The sequence below is a fragment of the Myxine glutinosa genome, chromosome 5, assembly GCF_964187855.1.
Source record: "Myxine glutinosa chromosome 5, kmMyxGlut1.1, whole genome shotgun sequence".
NCBI lineage: Eukaryota > Metazoa > Chordata > Myxini > Myxiniformes > Myxinidae > Myxine > Myxine glutinosa.
In genome coordinates, this window is record NC_136265.1 from 192,948,273 (window position 1) to 192,967,978 (window position 19,706).

At 45.0% G+C, this 19,706-nt stretch overlaps 1 long non-coding RNA gene across 1 annotated transcript in view; it reads right to left on the bottom strand.

The window, feature by feature from the left end:
- Nucleotides 1–976: 976 nt before the first annotated feature.
- Nucleotides 977–19,706, bottom strand: part of LOC144892446 (uncharacterized) — a 689,374-nt gene continuing 670,644 nt past the window's right edge. The window contains exon 4 of the long non-coding RNA XR_013623664.1: nucleotides 977–1,128. This is a non-coding gene — a long non-coding RNA (uncharacterized LOC144892446). The remainder of the gene's footprint in view (nucleotides 1,129–19,706) is intronic.

The window sequence follows — 19,706 nt, forward strand, 5'->3', positions numbered from 1 at the left end:
GGTCGGCATGTCCGGGCCTTCTGTCCGAACCTGGCATGATAGTAACACCACGCTTGGTCAGGTGGAGGCCCCGGTCGTCGTGCTGGAGGTGGTCGGCTCGGTGTAGCGGCCGCCAATTGCGTCGGCAGTTCGGTCGTCGACCGTGCCGGGTGCTCGGGCGCCATGGGTGTTGCGTCGGACGGCGGTGGGTCCCATGTCGCCGCTGCGATGCACTGACCTGCGGCGGAGATCTTGTCGGCTTCTCTGGCAAGGGCCCGGGGATCTGTGATCGTCGTGCTTGCCAGGGCGAGGCGTACCGGGTTAGGCAGCTGACGGAGGACCAGCTCCCGGAACAGGAATGCCGGAGAGTGCTCGCTGAGCAGTGAAAGCATGTAGTCCATTCGCTCAGAAGGGCGCGTGTCGCCGAGCTCGGGCAGGTCGAGCAGGCGCCGTGCGCGTTCCGCCAATGGGAGGGCGAAAGCGTCGAGGAGAAGCTTCTTAATCGCGCCGTATTTGTCAGCGGCTGGCAGGCTCTCGAGGAGGCTCAGGGCGCGGGCCGCGGTGGCTGAACCGAGCGCTGCTACCACATGGTGGAAGCGGGTGTCGTCGGCCGTGATGCCTCGCAGGGCGAACAGGGAATCCGCCTGTGCGAACCAAACCGCCACGTGAGCCTCCCAGAAGGTAGGCAGTTTAAGGGCGACTGCCGTGTCCATGTCGGTAGGTCACCAATGAAGGAGCTGGGGCTCCCACGTCGATCGGAAGAATGGACGCGACAAAAAGCTGGAATTCATCCGAGTTGCTTTAATCAAACCAAACACTCAGGCACTCTGAAAAGCCCGTTTATTGGGCAGCAATATATATACATATTATCCCGGAGCGTTTGCCCAGGAAAGGCGAGAGGGTGGCCCAGCGTCCTGGCTGCGGCCTGGCAAGTTGAGGGCGAGCCTGCCCGGGCATGCCCGGGCATGCCCGTGCGTCCCGACCGAGGCCTGGCAAGTTGAGCGCGGGCCTGCCCGGGCGTCCTGGACGAGCCCGGCATGGTGATCGCTCCGCGTCCTTGATAGGTGCAAGGCGATAGTGAAAACCCAGCGGTAGCCGCTACAATATGTTATTTATTTATTTGGAGCTAGCAAAAGTACCTGGCGTTGCCTGATGGGAATATGAAGAGAGGGGGGAGTCAGAGGGGGGAGGAGAGGAGGAAAGGGGAGGGAGAGGAGATGGGAAGGGGAGGGAGAGGAGAAGGGAAGGGGAGGAGCAGGAGCAGGGAAGGGGGGGGGGGGAGGAAAAGGGAAGGGGAGGGGAAGGGGAGAGAGGAAGGGGAAAGGTGGGAGGGAGGGGAGGGTTAGTATGTAGAACAAAAATGTTTGTCAATAAAAAAAGGGGTACGTAAAATCAAATAGAGAGCTCTGTCTACTTTAACGCCATGGCTTGCAAAAGCAGCCTGAATAGTGTTCACCTCGTGGTGGTTAATCATATTCAAAAAGGGTGATATAACACTCCCAATCTTCCCCAGCCTTGTGACTAATTAATTAAGAGCCCTCATGAAGCAGCATAAGCACCCCAGCAAGCACTCCAACGAAATGTGTAATAAGGAACGGCTGGCTTGGCAAGCGATAGCAAGCTGATTGCATCTGGTTGAAGTGGCGGAGGAATTTTAAAAACAGATCGCAGGTACAGTGGAGTGACACCCTATCCCATGGAAGTATGAAGTAAGTTAAAAATTATTATTAAGTTAAATAAAAAATAACTAACCCCAGAATGAGAATGACAGCCTCGCTTAAATATATGCATACATACACTTAGTTATAAAATCGTTATATATAGTAAATTGTCAGATTTCACTCCAAAATGTTTTAAGTCGGCTCGTACTCAGCTTTGCGTCTCAACGATGACTTTGAGCTTGGCGGTCGTCGAACCGAAGTCACTGCGCGGGAAGAGCACAAGATGGCGCGGAGTCGTGCGCGCAGCCACCAGCGTGAGGCAAGCAGACAGGACAGCCTCCTTCGGTCTGCTCGCGACCTACTCTAACGAATGAAAAAGGGGCCTTTTCTATGGCCCTGGCATTTTCCCCAAGAATTATAATTATCGTCGGCTTTATGGGTATTAAATAGAAATACAGGATGATAAAATTATAGTGTTTACCCTTTCATTTCAACACAAACAAAATGAACCAGGCTCTGTTAATTTGTGACAAGCTCCAGTCTCTTCCTCATGGAGTGTTTGATAAACTTACACAACTCACACAACTGCATCTGTGTTGCAACCAGCTGAAATCTGTTCCTGTTCCTTCTCTTGTAAAAACCTGCAATATCTCTATTGTTCTGATGAACATTTAAACGTCACAAAGACAAAGCCAAGTGTTACCGGGTTGATTATTTCATATCTTCTCTTATCAATGTCCTTTTAACAACATTCAAACATTATTTCTGTGTTCATTGCAAACATTGTTCATTGTAATTAATTCCTTCGTTTTTCACTTTCTATCATCGTTCTCTCTCCTTCTCCATCACTCCAAAAGTATTTGTTTAAACGTTGTAAAAGTGTTCTTTGTCCCCCTTGTGTTGTGGTCTCCCCGAGGTGCACGTTTGTGGTGGAATTGTGAATTTCGAATATTTTCCATTGTTATTTTTTCGAATAGATAACAATGGAAATTTGTTCAAAATATTTCATTTCGAACAGATCTAGTGATGTAACTCCCCCATCCCGTGTCTATGTCGACCCACTACCCTTCCCACAATGTAGATCCAGTGCCCCCCACGACCCTCCTCCAGTTCTTCCCACAGTGTCGATTCAGTGCCCTCTCCCCCACGACCCTCCTCCAGTTCTTCCCACAGTGTAGATCCAGTGCCCTCTCCCCCACAATCCTCCTACAGTTCTTCCCACAGTGTCGATCCAGTGCCCCCCACAACCCTCCTCCAGTTTTTCCCACAGTGTAGATCCAGTGCCCCCCACGACCCTCCTCCAGTTCTTCCCACAATGTAGATCCAATGCCCCCCCACGACCCTCCTCCAGTTCTTCCCACAGTGTCGATCCAGTGCCCCCCACGACCCTCCTCCAGTTCTTCCCACAGTGTAGATCCAATGCCCCCCCACGACCCTCCTCCAGTTCTTCCCACAGTGTCGATCCAGTGCCCCCCACGACCCTCCTCCAGTTCTTCCCACAATGTAGATCCAATGCCCCCCCACGACCCTCCTCCAGTTCTTCCCACAGTGTCGATCCAGTGCCCCCCACGACCCTCCTCCAGTTCTTCCCACAGTGTCGATCCAGTGCCCCCCACGACCCTCCTCCAGTTCTTCCCACAGTGTAGATCCAGTGCCCTCTCCACCACAACCCTCCTACAGTTCTTCCCACAGTGTAGATCCAGTGCCCTCTCCCCCACGACCCTCCTCCAGTTCTTCCCACAGTGTAGATCCAGTGCGCTCTCCCCCACAACCCTCCTACAGTTCTTCCCACAGTGTCGATCCAGTGCCCCCCACAACCCTCCTCAAGTTCTTCCCACAGTGTAGATCCAGTGCTCCCCACGACCCTCCTCCAGTTTTTCCCACAGTGTAGATCCAGTGCCCCCCACGACCCTCCTCCAGTTCTTCCCCAATGTAGATCCAGTGCCCCCCCCCCCACGACCCTCCTCCAGTTCTTCCCACAGTGTAGATCCAGTGCGCTCTCCCCCACAACCCTCCTACAGTTCTTCCCACAGTGTAGATCCAGTCCCCCCCCCCCCCCCCCACGACCCTCCTCTAGTTGTGGGTATTCCAGCGGATGTACGATGTTCTTCGTCCATCCTCTCGCCAAATGTTCTCCAAGCGACACATAAACCACACCTTCGGCACATTCCCTCGAACCGCCACCTCACTACTGTCACCTGGATCTTTTACCACCAACATTCCCATGTGACCTGTGCCCCAGTCCGACCGGTCTCTACTACACATCACCCCACCAGCCCCTGGCATATCCTGCCATGCACCATCCAACCCTTTCCATCTGGTCTACCAATGCGAGCCTTACGTTCCAGTCTCATTGGTCTCTCCTTGTGGGTTGCTTCCAAATCTCTCGGAGTTTTCTGCGTAACAGAATCCTTTCCTTCAGTGGACTCAGTTATCTCCTTTCCTTGTTATTTTTGTCCCGTTATCATGAACACTCAAAGCTAATAATCCAATGAAAGTTTGTCCATGTATTCCTTATTTTGTGAACATGTTACATTTCTCCCAAAGTTTGTCCATGTATTCCTTATTTTATGCACACATTACATTTCTCCCCAAGTTTGTCCATGTATTCCTTATTTTATGCACACATTACATTTCTCCCCAAGTTTGTCCATGTATTCCTTATTTTATGCACACATTACATTTCTCCCAAAGTTTGTCCATGTATTCCTTATTTATGCACACATTACATTTCTCCAAAGTTTGTCCATGTATTCCTTATTTTATGCACACATTACATTTCTCCCCAAGTTTGTCCATGTATTCCTTATTTTATGCACACATTACATTTCTCCCCAAGTTTGTCCATGTATTCCTTATTTTATGCACACATTACATTTCTCCCAAAGTTTGTCCATGTATTCCTTATTTTATGCACACATTACATTTCTCCCAAAGTTTGTCCATGTATTCCTTATTTTCTGAACATGTTACATTTCTCCCAAAGTTTGTCCATGTATTCCTTATTTTGTGAACACATTACATTCTCCAAAAGTTTGTCCATGTATTCCTTATTTTCTGAACATGTTACATTTCTCCCAAAGTTTGTCCATGTATTCCTTATTTTGTGAACACATTACATTTCTCCCAAAGTTTGTCCATGTATTCCTTTTTTTCTAAACATGTTACATTTATTCCAAAATTTGTCCATGTATTCCTTGTTTTGTGAACACATTACATTTCTCCCAAAGTTTGTCCATGTGTTCCTTATTTTCTGAACATGTTGCATTTCTCCCAAAGTTTATCCATGTATTCTTTATTTTCTGAACAAGTTACATTGGGAGGGGAGAAGAGGTGAGGGGAAGGGGAGGGGGAGGGGGAGGGGGGGGAGGAGAGGGGGGGAGGGGGAGGGATGGGAGGGGGCGAGGGTGGGAGGGGGGAGGGGGAGGGATGGGAGGGGGCGAGGGGTGGGAGGGTGAGGGTGGGGGGAGGGGAGGGGGAGGGGGTAGGGGGAGGGTGGAGGGGAGAGGGGAGGGGGAAGGGAGGGGGAGTGCGTAGGGTGGAGGGGGAGGGGAGGGGGGAGGGGGGAAGGGGGAGGGAAGGGGAGGGCCAGTCATCAATGACGTTGCAGTTCTCATGGTCGGAGAGCAGCACAACAATCGCGACATCATCCAGGATCTTCGCAACAGCACGAAGCGGATTTTTGGAGACTCACCGATCCTGTGATGCCCTCCAGTATTGGCGTTGCCAGACGGGGGAAGGGAGACCCGTACATTCCCACCAACCCGTACATTCGCCCTCTCGACTCAAGCTCACTCGGACAAAAGCCTCGCACAAATTACACCGTGAAGGCCCAATGGCCATGTCTATGCCACAAATCAAGTACGTGAGCGAGTCGGGCGCACTGAATAGAAAATATATAGAACGCTCATACTCCGTGAAAAGTGAAGCCGCCGTGTCGCCATCTTGGTTAGCACGACTCGACCAACTCGCTTCGCGGATCTCGTTTGTTTTGAACATGTGAATTACGTGCGAACGCGTAACTGTGAGTTTATGGCGGCAAGGGACCTACGTGATCGCTCTGAGCGAATCAGCGCGCTGCTCTGCCACCTGCTCAGATTCCGTGTATAATATTCCTCGCTGAAATGCGCTGAGGTAAATATGAATAAAAAATATGGATCTCGTAAAGATGAAAGAAAAAAAAACCTATGTGGTGTGAATGGCAATGTTACTCGCTGAAATGTGAAAAAACGCAATCGCTTTTCGCTCTGAAATCCGTGCGAACGCATAACTGAGTTTATGGCGGCAAGGAACATCACGTGATCGCTCTGAGCGAATCAGCGCGCTGCTCTGCCACCTGCTCAAATTCCGTGTATAATATTCCTCGCTGAAATGCGCTGAGGTAAATATGAATAAAAAATATGGATCTCGTAAAGATGAAAGAAAAAAAAAACATATGTGGTGTGAATGGCAATGTTCCTCGCTGAAATGTGAAAAAACGCAATCGCTTTTCGCTCTGAAATATGTGCGAACGCGTAACTGAGTTTATGGTGGCAAGGAACATCACGTGATCGCTCTGAGCGAATCAGCGCGCTGCTCTGCCACCGCCTCAGATTCCGTGCATAATATTCCTCGCTGAAATGCGCTAAGGTAAAAATATGGTAAAAAAATATTATGAAATATTTTTTTTTAGGTCGGCCATGTTCTTCCTAGGCTCAATGGCCATGTCTATGCCAAATATCAAGCACGTGAGCCTCTCCGTTTCGGAGTCTATCGGTAACATTACACACACACACACAAACTGTGTTTTATATATATAGATTGTACTCCGTTTTGTTTAAACGACGTCCTCTTCTAATATTTTTAAACTACAAATTAATTCCATGTATTTCTTTTTTAACAACATTTTACTGATTCTGACGAACATATTCTCCAATCCTTCTCCTGCTTTTTGCTCTATATACCCTCCTTCAGTTCATCCTGCCTTATGATCATGTTATTTTAAAATGAAATTTGTTTGCATTCCTTGTGTCTGAGTTTGTATGATGACGTCAGACTGATATAAATATTTATATACTCGTATGTTGAATTATAATTTCCACTGCACCTCGTCGTGCCTCCTTGCAAAGTAACTCCCTGCAGGGAAACGCGGTGACCCATTGTTGGTTCACGAGTTATCAAACAGAGTGACCACTATATTCGTCATGGGTGTGTGTCTGTCTGTGTGTCTGTCTGTCTGTCCACAGCATAACTACCCGATGATATCATCCGATCTTGATGAAACTTGGGTGGGAGATTGATATCATGATCTAGTTGTGTCCTGCCTAGAATGGGCGTATTGCGCCCATTGTGGGCGGAGCCACGCCCGAAAAAGATGTCTTTTTAGGGTGTAATCAAGTTCAAGCTACATCTTCTCCGAGGGGTTTGGTGGAAACTGACAGGGGTTTCGATATTTGGTTAGGCCAATGTCACGTGTCTAGCCCCACGGAGCTCGATTTTTCATTATTTATTTATATTTTTCATATATATTTTTTTCATTTCATTTTTCACCGAATTTTCGGTTTTGTGGAGCTAACTAACCTCATAACTGATTATACATTATTTTCTATCTCATTTCAAGGTCAGTAACCTTCGTTTTGACATTTCCGGGCCTGTTTCGGTTATAGTCCGTCCTTTGTCATTGAATACCGCTCACTCGTGAACCATCGTCGTCTCCTGACTTGTTTAAGGCTTAATCTCCTTCGTGAAATGTGGCCAAAACACATTCCTGGACCAAGGAACCAGGGCACTAAATCAACCTCGTATCTAATGAATGACTTGCTTAATGATGTGTTTTTTTCTCTCCCACTGTGTCCGTTTGTTTGATTGTGAACAAAATATCTCAAAGAGTTGTGGACGGATTCGGACGAAATTTGGCAGAGATGTAGCGTATGTGACAATGACGAAATGATTACATTTTGGTGAAGATCAGGTTCCGGATTCGGCTACTAGAATTTTTAAAGTGATTCTTCACCATTGGGAGATAAGGCAAAAAAACGATACATTGCAGGATATCTCAAAAAGTTGTGGAGGGATTTGAACAAAACTTGTTGGACAGGTTGTGTGTGTGACAAGGAAGAATCAATTCAATTTTGGTGAAGATCCGGATCCGGATCCAGCTGGTAGAATTTTTTAAGTGATTCTTCACCATTGAGTAATATGGCCAACCAGGTGGAGGTATGTGTGCTCTCTACTGAGTGCCGTTCTAGTTTCTGTATGTTAATTAGAAAGCAATTTCATTATATCACCCAAAGAACACCATCCCGACTGTGAAGCATGGTGGTGGCAGCATAATGCTATGGGGATGTTTCTCATCAGCAGGGACTGTGGCACTTGTCAGGGTAGTAGGGAAAATGGATGGAGCAAAATACAGAAAATTCCGACAGAAAAACCTGCTGGCCTCTGCAAGAAAGCTGAAATTAGGATGGAAGTTCACCTTTCAGAATGACAACGACCCAAAAAACAGCAAAGCTCCACTGGAGGAGCTGAGGACAAAGAGATAAATGGCCTTGAGTGGCCCAGTCAGAGCCCGACCTAAATCCAATCGAAAATCTGTGGCGCGACTTGAAGATTGCTGTCCATCAAAGCTCCGCACACAACGCGACTGATCTTGAACAGTTTGGTACCGAAGAATGGGCAAATATTGCCCAATCAAGGTGTGCAAAGATGGCAGAGACCCGATCCCAACAGACACACAGCTGTAATGTCTGATTGTGTAGCGGTTCCTTCAATTGAATGCAATTTAATTCCAGGCTTTAAAGCAACAAAAGGTAAAAAATTTGAAAGAGATTGTAGACTTTCCATATACACTGTATTTGCTCTCTAACCCGAAACTGCACACACAATTTCAATGAAACTGGATCACAACCTTCATCGCTCATGATGTACCAAAATGTGTTCATGGCATTGAGAATGTCGAGGACCTGTGGGGGGTTTGAGTGACTGTCCATCTTTTGGTAGTTGTTTTATCTGGTAATAGTCGGAAAATATGTACCTACTCTATTATCAAAAGTTTGGTTTTCATATTATCGTGATTTTATCATATCATATTCCGATTAAAAGGTTCTGATTTTAAATGAGAGCATTATCCAAGTCTTCACATGGAATCAGGAACAGACTTCAGCTGGTTGCTGTACAGCTCCAGATGTGTTAATTTAGTGAGTTTATCAAAGATTCCCACGGGGAGGAACTTTAACTGATTACGATCCAGTTCAAGCCTTGCTAGTTGTGTAAGTTTATCAAAAACTCCACTCGGAATGGACGGAATCTTGTTGTCATCCAGACGGAGCACCGTTAGTTCGGAGAGTTTATTAAACACTCCATCAGGAAGATCCTTCATTTGTTGTTAGGTTTTGTTTTAATTCCATGTCAATCATTTTAAAATCAGAATGGGAATTCAAATATTGTTATTGATTGGGAAGACTGTGGTGCCGTCTGTATCTGTTCTTAATCCCATTTATTATGCTCCAAGCAATAGCATTCGTCCCCAGTGATGGGAAACGTTTTCAGTTAATATATCAATTTAAATTATTTCATGGACTTTATAAAGGTTAATTATATCGCACTCTTGGTTTCACTCAGAGTCAAAGCTCTGAGAAACCCACACCGCCCACCGCAAAATGGTGGTGCAACATTGGGTGGTGGAGGTTGGATTTGTCTCTAAAGAGGGCAAAATGTATCTGTTTTAAAAAGCTAAAACAATTTAGTGTAGAATATGCTGCATGCAAAATAATATCCTGCATCCAATGCTGGTGCAGTTTCAAATGTGGCGAGGGAAGCTGCCGCCATAAAATGGGGACAGATTAACACACAGACAGATAAAATGATGCACAATACGTATGTGTATATATTTATAAGATGCATATAATTTTTTGGTGTTGTTATATTATTTCATTATACACAATACATATCTGTTTTTGTATTGTTGTCATTTTGTTGTCGTTGACGTTGTTTAAGCTTTGCCCCACCCACATGACCAGCCTGCAGTACATCTATATATATATATATATATATATATATATATATATATATATCAACGACATAACAGCGTGACGAGCACTGTCCCGATCTCCTGTGGAGGCCTCAGCCCGGCCACTCTGTCAACAGACAGAGATTTATTCTTTGGTCCACAGGAGATCGGGACAGCGCTCGTCACGCTGTTATGTCGTTGATTATTATCTCTGCCGATCGTACCACACCCCCTGGTTTTGGTTTGCACTGGCGGGAACGATGGTCTGTGTGGCAGACAGGCTGTTGGTTCCTTGCGGGCTATGCGGTTTTTACCGTGTGAGACATAATCCGTGGCTGGTGCTCACCATTAAAGCTAGGAGGTGCCTCGATCAACATATGTATATATATATATTGTTACTTTTGTGGGGTTAGGTAATGAGACACCTTCGTCCAGGTCGAATTGCATTGCGTAGTGTGATCCGACTGTCGCGAAGAAGAAGAAACCTTCCTGTAATTAAGTCAGGCCCGGATGTCCGTGTCAGCGTTATATGTCTCCATGCGAGGGGTAGAGCTTTGCTAATTAGTTAGGGTATAAGGGTAAATTCCCTGTGTTTAAATTGCGTCTGTGGTTCTGTGGTAAATTGGCATATGATGTCATGGGATCTCCTGCGATGAAGCTAACTCCGAGGGCCTTTCACTCGCTCACAGCAGGCAGGTTGGTGGTCTTTCTGTCTTCTACCGACTCCTCTCCGGCCTCGCTCCCCCAGCTCTATCTGTGCTCTGTCCCCCAAATATTCCTGCAGGTCGCACAAGCTCTGCCAGCAACCCTCTCTTGGTTAAACTGCCAAAATCAAGACTCTCTGCTCACCTTCACTCCTTCATTCCTCTTTTCTCCCGCCTCTGGAACAAACTCCCTCACTCTCTTCAATCCCACTCCTCCCTCCAGGTCTTTAAAACAGCTGTTCACCACCATCTCTTATCTTCCCCCATCCAAAACCTTGATCTTTTGTACCCTGTTTGGTGGACGTTTTGAAATTCCACAAAATCTGTTTCGCCATTTTTGATATGGTACGTCTATCGACGAACATTGCCGACATAAATGGTGTCGTCTCCGTCAACTTCTGTGAGTTGGGAGTGAATTTCCTCCTCATGACCCATAAGTGAGGTCTGCTGTCCGTTGTGCTGATTAATCACTTTTTATTGATATTATTTTGTATGCAGCCTGTGGCTGCATCATTATTGGGGGCATGACTGTGCCCTGATGCAGTGCCCCCCATTTTCAGTAAGCTGGTACTCATTCTGCAGACCTCTGAAGGATAACAGGCTGAATCAACCCACCTGGTGTTACTTAACGGCTCGACAGGGGCTCAAACTCAAGAGCCGAACACTTTAAGACAGCCAATTTAACCGTTAAGACAACGCCAAGCTGATTAATCATTCAAAATATGTAGAAATGTTTACCTGCCTGAGTGCAGAAAAATGGTGAAAGTTTTGAGAATTTTCTTTTAAATTGCAAATTGTGTAAGACGTAATCTCACAATTTTGGAAGCAATGACATTAACAGTGGGTAAGGTATCTGGGTAAAAAACAAATATCAGGTAACATAGTCAAATGTGCTGTGGAGCACAGGCTTGTAACTGAGTTCCTTGTGAAGGTGAATACCAAACCTACTAGAGTACACAGAACATTCTAGATTGTTCGGTGTTTAAATTGTGTAGCGGGTTCAAAGATAGCCGAGAAGTGATGAATGATCTTCAGCATTCTCACAGGTAAGCAACTGCTGCAAAGCGATCTTCAACTGGTTCAACAGGTAGTGTTTTGGAATTGCGTGATTACTGTGTGTATATTGTATAACTAGCAAATGTACCTGGCCAGAGAGTACACAGAGTACAGAGAGGATGGGGAGAGATAGAGTGGGTGGGGAGAGATAGAGAGGGTGGGGAGAGATAGAGAGGGTGGGGAGAGATAGAGAGGATGGGGAGAGATAGAGAGGGTGGGGAGAGATAGAGAGGGTGGGGAGAGACAGAGGATGGGGAGAGACAGAGAGGGTGGGGAGAGACAGAGAGGGTGAGGAGAGATAAAGAGGGTGGGGAGAGATAGAGAGGGTGGGGAGAGACAGAGAGGGTGTGGAGAGACAGAGAGGGTGGGGAGAGATAGAGAGGGTGGGGAGAGATAGAGAGGGTGGGGAGAGATAGAGAGGGTGGGGAGAGATAGAGAGGGTGGGGAGAGATAGAGAGGGTGGGGAGAGATAGAGAGGGTGGGGAGAGATAGAGAGGGTGGGGAGAGACAGAGAGGATGGGGAGAGATAGAGAGGATGGGGAGAGAGAGAGAGAATGGGGAGAGATAGAGTGGGTGGGGAGAGACAGAGAGGGTGGGGAGAGACAGAGAGGGTGGGGAGAGACAGAGAGGGTGGGGAGAGACAGAGAGGGTGGGGAGAGATAGAGAGAATGGGGAGAGATAGAGAGGGTGGGGAGAGACAGAGAGGGTGGGGAGAGACAGAGAGGGTGGGGAGAGACAGAGAGGGTGGGGAGAGACAGAGAGGGTGGGGAGAGACAGATAGGGTGGGGAGAGACAGAGAGGGTGGGGAGAGACAGAGAGGGTGTGGAGAGACAGAGAGGGTGGGGAGAGATAGAGAGAATGGGGAGAGATAGAGAGGGTGGGGAGAGACAGAGAGGGTGGGGAGAGACAGAGAGGATGGGGAGAGACAGAGAGGGTGGGGAGAGATAGAGAGGGTGGGGAGAGATAGATAGGGTGGGGAGAGATAGAGAGGGTGGGGAGAGATAGAGAGGGTGGGGAGAGATAGAGAGAAGCCCCCCCCCCCAAAAAAGGTTCAATTGATCCAGCAAATTGTCCATTTCATCAAGATTAAAATTGAAGATCTTGATCAAAGCTCAGGTCAATAGGGTGAAAAGTGACGATTTTTTGATGAAAATTGATGATATTAAAAGTTTGACCTTGTGTTGACCTTTAACCTTTTGACCTCAAAAATAGTTGCTTTTCCAATTTTGTGACAATATACAAATGCTGTTCAATTTGCAAGTCAATTCGATGAAAATTGATGGGTTTTCAGATGAAAGTTGATGATTTTGGAAGTTTGACCTTGAGTTGACCTTTGACCTTTTGAACTTAAAAAAACGTTGTTTTTCCAATTTAGTGACTCAATATACAAATGCTGTTCAACTTCAAGTCAATCGGACGAAAATTGGCGATTTTAGAAATCTGACCTCCAGATGACCTTTGACCTTTGACCTCAAGATCAATAGGCATCTAAATTGTGACGACCTCTACAACTTGGTGAAGTTTCATGATGATCGGTTTGGAATTGTGACCTGCAGGCGAGTGACAAGCAAACAAGAAAACGTCATGCAGAGCACGATACTTGCAAAATCCACCTCCCTTCCCCAAAAAAGGTTGCCATTGATCCAGGGAAATTGTTCATTTCATCAAGATTAAAATTGACGATCTTGATCAAAGCTCGGGTCAATCGGAAGAAAATTGACGAGTTTTCAGATGAAAATTGATGATTTTGGAAGTTTGGTCTTGAGTTGACCTTTTGACCTCAAACATTGTTGGTTTCCCTATTTAGTGACTCGATGTGCAAATGCTGTTCAATTTTCAAGTCAATCGGATGAAAAATCAACTGTCAATTCATCAATTTATTGATTAATTATGTAATTATTCGATTTATTATTTAATTGATTTTCAAAAAGTTACAGATTTGCATGAAGCAGTGGTGCTTTAGGTTTGCTATTAGCCAGTTGATTAAGAATTAATCATTTTATGATTTTTTTTTTAATTATGCAATTTATTAATCAATTCTTGTACACCGTTCCCTCCCATTTGCATCTACATGTGCTGCACCATGCCATTGCCGGGCACCGAAGTTGCCCCGGCAATGTTGCGCGCTGGAGGATATGTTATTTATTTATTTGGCACGGGGCTGGTGTACTTTGAATGGAGATCGACTTGTATTGAATTTTTTCAAGCCTTGCGCCAGCCACGTGACCAGCTTGCAGAAAATCTGGCTTTATAGCAACCCATGGGCCTGCAGTTGTCCCAGTATTGACTATCTTGAGCCTCTGGATTCACAAAACCCACACAACTAATGAGGCATGAAATTTGTTTAATTCTGATATGATTATTGTTCTTGTTATGAAATGAAAACAAAATGCAGGAAACTCCAAAAAACCAATGATGCCAAAATATATAAACCCAATAATCCTTTGGAGCAAAATTGTAATCTAATTATCAGATGTAATTTTGATCTAATTTGATATTTAATTACAAGTTTCCTTAACTAGAAGCAAAAACATGCCTTGTAGTCTCTCCTGAATAGAGTGTTTGATCAACTCACCAAACTCAAAGAGCCGTGGCTGCATGAAAACCTGCTCCAATCTCTCACAATAAGACGGTCAAATTTGGAAAACCTGCTCCAATCTCTCCTTGTAGACAGGGTCAAATTTGGAAAACCTGCTCCAATCTCGCACGATAGACAAGGACAAATTTGGAAAACATGCTCAAATCTCTCACTATAGACAGGGTCAAATTTGGAAAACATGCTCCAATCTCTCCCTTTGGACAGGGTCAAATTTGGAAAACCTGCTCCAATCTCTCCCTATTGGCAGGGTCAAATTTGGAAAACCTGCTCCAATCTCTCACTATAGACAGGGTCAAATTTGGAAAACCTGCTCCAATCTCTCACTATAGACCGGGTTAAATTTGGAAAACATGCTCCAATCTCGCACTATAGACAGGGTCAAATTTGGAAAACCTGCTCCAATCTCTCCTTGTAGACAGGGTCAAATTTGGAAAACCTGCTCCAATCTCACACTATAGACAAGGTCAAATTTGGAAAACCTGCTCCAATCTCGCACGATAGACAGGGTCAAATTTGGAAAACATGCTCAAATCTCTCACTATAGACAGGGTCAAATTTGGAAAACATGCTCCAATCTCTCCCTTTGGACAGGGTTAAATTTGGAAAACCTGCTCCAATCTCTCCCTATTGGCAGGGTCAAATTTGGAAAACCTGCTCCAATCTCTCCCTATTGGCAGGGTCAAATTTGGAAAACCTGCTTCAATCTCTCCCTATAGACAGGGTCAAATTTGGAAAACATGCTCCAATCTCTCACTATAGACAGGGTTAAATTTGGTAAACCTGCTCCAATCTCGCACTATAGACAGGGTCAAATTTGGAAAACCTGCTCCAATCTCGCACTATAGACAGGGTTAAATTTGGTAAACCTGCTCCAATCTCTCCCTACAGACAGGGTCAAATTTGGAAAACCTGCTCCAATCTCACACTATAGACAGGGTTAAATTTGGTAAACCTGCTCCAATCTCTCCCTACAGACAGGGTCAAATTTGGAAAACCTGCTCCAATCTCTCCCTATTGGCAGGGTCAAATTTGGAAAACCTGCTTCAATCTCTCCCTATAGACAAGGTCAAATTTGGAAAACCTGCTCCAATCTCTCACTATAGACAGGGTTAAATTTGGAAAACCTGCTCCAATCTCTCCCTATTGGCAGGGTCAAATTTGGAAAACCTGCTCCAATCTCTCACTATAGACAGGGTCAAATTTGGAAAACCTGCTCCAATCTCTCATTATAGACAGGGTTAAATTTGGAAAACATGCTCCCATCTCTCACTATAGACCGGGTTAAATTTGGAAAACATGCTCCAATCTCGCACTATAGACAGGGTTAAATTTGGTAAACCTGCTCCAATTTCGCACTATAGACAGGGTCAAATTTGGAAAACCTGCTCCAATCTCTCCCTATTGGCAGGGTCAAATTTGGAAAACCTGCTCCAATCTCACACTATAGACAAGGTCAAATTTGGAAAACCTGCTCCAATCTCGCACTATAGACAGGGTTAAATTTGGTAAACCTGCTCCAATCTCTCCCTACAGACAGGGTCAAATTTGGAAAACCTGCTCCAATCTCACACTATAGACAGGGTTTAATTTGGTAAACCTGCTCCAATCTCTCCCTAAAGACAGGGTTAAATTTGGAAAACCTGCTCCAAACTCTCCCTATTGGCAGGGTCAAATTTGGAAAACCTGCTTCAATCTCTCCCTATAGACAGGGTCAAATTTGGAAAACATGCTCCAATCTCTCCCTATTGGCAGGGTCAAATTTGGAAAACATGCTCAAATCTCTCACTATAGACAGGGTCAAATTTGGAAAACATGCTCCAATCTCTCCCTTTGGACAGGGTCAAATTTGGAAAACCTGCTCCAATCTCTCCCTATTGGCAGGGTCAAATTTGGAAAACCTGCTCCAATCTCTCACTATAGACAGGGTCAAATTTGGAAAACCTGCTCCAATCTCTCACTATAGACCGGGTTAAATTTGGAAAACATGCTCCAATCTCGCACTATAGACAGGGTTAAATTTGGTAAACCTGCTCCAATCTCGCACTATAGACAGGGTCAAATTTGGAAAACCTGCTCCAATCTCTCCTTGTAGACAGGGTCAAATTTGGAAAACCTGCTCCAATCTCACACTATAGACAAGGTCAAATTTGGAAAACCTGCTCCAATCTCGCACGATAGACAGGGTCAAATTTGGAAAACATGCTCAAATCTCTCACTATAGACAGGGTCAAATTTGGAAAACATGCTCCAATCTCTCCCTTTGGACAGGGTTAAATTTGGAAAACCTGCTCCAATCTCTCCCTATTGGCAGGGTCAAATTTGGAAAACCTGCTCCAATCTCTCCCTATTGGCAGGGTCAAATTTGGAAAACCTGCTTCAATCTCTCCCTATAGACAGGGTCAAATTTGGAAAACATGCTCCAATCTCTCACTATAGACAGGGTTAAATTTGGTAAACCTGCTCCAATCTCGCACTATAGACAGGGTCAAATTTGGAAAACCTGCTCCAATCTCGCACTATAGACAGGGTTAAATTTGGTAAACCTGCTCCAATCTCTCCCTACAGACAGGGTCAAATTTGGAAAACCTGCTCCAATCTCACACTATAGACAGGGTTAAATTTGGTAAACCTGCTCCAATCTCTCCCTACAGACAGGGTCAAATTTGGAAAACCTGCTCCAATCTCTCCCTATTGGCAGGGTCAAATTTGGAAAACCTGCTTCAATCTCTCCCTATAGACAGGGTCAAATTTGGAAAACCTGCTCCAATCTCTCACTATAGACAGGGTTAAATTTGGAAAACCTGCTCCAATCTCTCCCTATTGGCAGGGTCAAATTTGGAAAACCTGCTCCAATCTCTCACTATAGACAGGGTCAAATTTGGAAAACCTGCTCCAATCTCTCACTATAGACAGGGTTAAATTTGGAAAACATGCTCCCATCTCTCACTATAGACCGGGTTAAATTTGGAAAACATGCTCCAATCTCGCACTATAGACAGGGTTAAATTTGGTAAACCTGCTCCAATCTCGCACTATAGACAGGGTCAAATTTGGAAAACCTGCTCCAATCTCTCCCTATTGGCAGGGTCAAATTTGGAAAACCTGCTCCAATCTCACACTATAGACAAGGTCAAATTTGGAAAACCTGCTCCAATCTCGCACTATAGACAGGGTTAAATTTGGTAAACCTGCTCCAATCTCTCCCTACAGACAGGGTCAAATTTGGAAAACCTGCTCCAATCTCACACTATAGACAGGGTTTAATTTGGTAAACCTGCTCCAATCTCTCCCTACAGACAGGGTTAAATTTGGAAAACCTGCTCCAAACTCTCCCTATTGGCAGGGTCAAATTTGGAAAACCTGCTTCAATCTCTCCCTATAGACAGGGTCAAATTTGGAAAACATGCTCCAATCTCTCCCTTTTGGCAGGGTCAAATTTGGAAAACATGCTCAAGTCTCTCACTATAGACAGGGTCAAATTTGGAAAACCTGCTCCAATCTCGCACTATAGACAGGGTTAAATTTGCTAAACCTGCTCCAATCTCGCACTATAGACAGGGTCAAATTTGGAAAACCTGCTCCAATCTCGCACGAAAGACAGGGTCCAATTTGGAAAACATGCTCCAATCTCTCACTATAGACAGGGTTAAATTTGGTAAACCTGCTCCAATCTCGCACTATAGACAGGGTCAAATTTGGAAAACCTGCTCCAATCTCGCACGATAGACAGGGTTAAATTTGGTAAACCTGCTCCAATCTCGCACGAGAGACAGGGTCAAATTTGGAAAAAAAGCTCAAATCTCTCACTAAAGACAGGGTCAAATTTGGAAAACCTGCTCCAATCTCGCACTCTAGACAGAGTCAAATTTGGAAAACATTCTCAAATCTCTCACTATAGACAGGGTCGAATTTGGAAAACCTGCTCAAATCTCTCACTATAGACAGGGTCAAATTTGGAAAACCTGCTCAAATCTCTCACAAAAGACAGGGTTAAATTTGGAAAACCTGCTCAAATCTCTCACTGTAGACGGTCAAATTTGGAAAACCTGCTCCAATCTCGCACTAAAGACAGGGGCAAATTTGGAAAACATGCTCAAATCTGTCACGATAGACAGGGTCAAATTTGGAAAACCTGCTCCAATCTCGCACGATAGACAGGGTCAAATTTGGTAAACCTGCTCCAATCTCTCCCTACAGACAGGGTCAAATTTGGAAAACCTGCTCCAATCTCTCCCTATTGGCAGGGTCAAATTTGGAAAACCTGCTTCAATCTCTCCCTATAGACAGGGTCAAATTTGGAAAACCTGCTCCAATCTCTCACTATAGACAGGGTTAAATTTGGAAAACCTGCTCCAATCTCTCCCTATTGGCAGGGTCAAATTTGGAAAACCTGCTCCAATCTCTCACTATAGACAGGGTCAAATTTGGAAAACCTGCTCCAATCTCTCACTATAGACAGGGTTAAATTTGGAAAACATGCTCCCATCTCTCACTATAGACCGGGTTAAATTTGGAAAACATGCTCCAATCTCGCACTATAGACAGGGTTAAATTTGGTAAACCTGCTCAAATCTCTCACTGTAGAGAGGGCCAATTTGGAAAACCTGCTCAAATCTCTCACTATGGACAGGGTCAAATTTGGAAAACCTGCTCCAATCTCTCACTGTAGACAGGGTTAAATTTGGTAAACCTGCTCCAATCTCGCGCTATAGACAGGGTTAAATTTGGAAAATCTGCTCAAATCTCTCACTATAGAGAGGGCCAATTTGGAAAACCTGCTCAAATCTCGCACTATAGACAGGGTTAAATTTGGTAAACCTGCTCCAATCTCGCACTATAGACAGGGTTAAATTTGGAAAACATGCTCAAATCTCTCACTATAGAGAGGGCCAATTTGGAAAACCTGCTCCAATCTCTCACTATGGACAGGGTCAAATTTGGAAAACCTGCTCCAATCTCTCACTATAGACAGGGTAAAATTTGGAAAACCTGCTCAAATCTCTCACTGTAGACAGGGTCAAATTTGGAAAATATGCTCCAATCTCTCACTATAGACAGGGTTAAATTTGGTAAACCTGCTCCAATCTCGCACTATAGACAGGGTTAAATTTGGTAAACCTGCTCCAATCTCGCACTATAGACAGGGTCAAATTTGGAAAACCTGCTCCAATCTCGCACTATAGACAGGGTTAAATTTGGAAAACATGCTCAAATCTCTCACTATAGAGAGGGCCAATTTGGAAAACATGCTCAAATCTCTCACTATAGAGAGGGCCAATTTGGAAAACCTGCTCCAATCTCGCACTATAGACAGGGTTAAATTTGGTAAACCTGCTCCAATCTCGCACTATAGACAGGGTTAAATTTGGAAAACCTGTTCCAATCTCCCACTATAGACAGGGTCAAATTTGGAAAACCTGCTCAAATCTCTCACTATAGACAGGGTTAAATTTGGAAAACATGCTCAAATCTCTCACTATGGACAGGGTCGAATTTGGAAAACCTGCTCCAATCTCTCACTATAGACAGGGTCAAATTTGGAAAACCTGCTCAAATCTCTCACTGTAGACAGGGTCAAATTTGGAAAACCTGCTCAAATCTCTCACTCTAGACAGGGCTAAATTTGGAAAACATGCTCAAATCTCTCACTGTAGACAGGGTCAAATTTGGAAAACCTGCTCAAATCTCTCACTATAGACAGGGTTAAATTTGGAAAACAT